This window comes from Pteropus medius, unplaced genomic scaffold (genome assembly GCF_902729225.1).
Source record: "Pteropus medius unplaced genomic scaffold, Ma_sr-lr_union100, whole genome shotgun sequence".
Lineage (NCBI taxonomy): Eukaryota > Metazoa > Chordata > Mammalia > Chiroptera > Pteropodidae > Pteropus > Pteropus medius.
In genome coordinates this window covers 17,729,643-17,730,998 of record NW_024352786.1, presented here as the reverse complement: position 1 = coordinate 17,730,998, position 1,356 = coordinate 17,729,643, and positions in this window count along the sequence as shown.

The following is a 1,356-nucleotide window of genomic DNA, read 5'->3' as shown; positions in this document are numbered from 1 at the left end:
CCTGGGGGAGGGACCATAGCTAGATATTGAATAGGAAGCCTGAAGACAATGATACCCATGGATGGAAGATATGGTGGGGGGTGGGGCGGGGGAGGGAAGGCAATTTGGAGAGAGTCAAAGATGAACTCCCACCCATGTGAAATTCATTTGGTCTGACCCTACACCCACAGCTCCAGATAATTTACTAGTCCTCTTGGTAGACTACAAGATAGGTTAAATAAACTTCTCTGGGCTGCTTGGCAAACATTATGCTTCCGCTTCCGTCTGTAATGCATTTCTTTGGGGAAATGTGTGCTGAGTTCCAAACAGATGATTTGTAATTTCATACAACAAATGTATCCTTTGTGCCTCCAGGGTCTGGGTGCTGTGCTAGTGCTAGGGATACCAAAGCCAGTACAAAGCAAGGTCCCTGCCTTTGGGCAGCCCCGTGGGGGAAAGACATGTGGGCAACTGCGAGGCAAGGTGCCGAGCATCACAGGAGAGGTGTGTACAAGTGCCTTGGAGCACAGAGGGAGGGAATGGGAAATTGCTTTTAAGTCGACTTTTGGAATCCATCCCCTGTGCCAGTTGGGAACTGCATGCACTGCTTTAGAAGTTACGGGAAGGACGCACGTACCGTTTAGTACTGAATGAACTCATTCTTAACAGGACTGATGCCTGATTTTTTTCCTGGCAAGTGGTGGTATCAAGACCTATGTTTGTTTGTTTTTTTTTCCTAAGAGGTTAGAGAGATTATTGTAAGGACGGTGAACTCAGAGTGCTCTGGTTTGAATCTGACGTTCACTTACTAGCTGACCTGTTCTTTACCACTCTCAGTCTCAGTTTCCTTATCCGTAAAATGGGGATAATGAAAATACCTTCTTTATAGAGGTCCTGGAAGGACGATTGAGCCATTGCGTGCAAAGTCCAGGGCCTAAAACAGAGAAAACGTTTCACTCATACTTGGCTATAGATAGGAATCCCTGGCTCCAAAAACTTCATGAGATAGAGCTGTATTTCTGAAAGGTAGTTTTTAGTGCTACACAGAAGAGCATTTAAAAATTTTAATAGCATATATTTATCTTCCTATATATATATATAGCACATCAAACCCTAGATTTTCAAGATATTATTTCATAGGACGAATTAAAAAACTTAGAAAGTAAATTAACTTAAAGAAAACCATTTTTAAAGAAAACTATGTAGTAAGCAATAGTAAGATGTTACATCTTCCCAAAATAAAAGTAACAAGCTGACTGCGTTACTTGAGACTAGAGCAGCAAAGAGACTAGAGCAGCAAAGTTCTTGCTTTAAATTTTTCTTTCCTTTTACTTTCTTTTTCTTTTTTCTCCCGCCGGCTTTTTTTTTTTTTTTTTA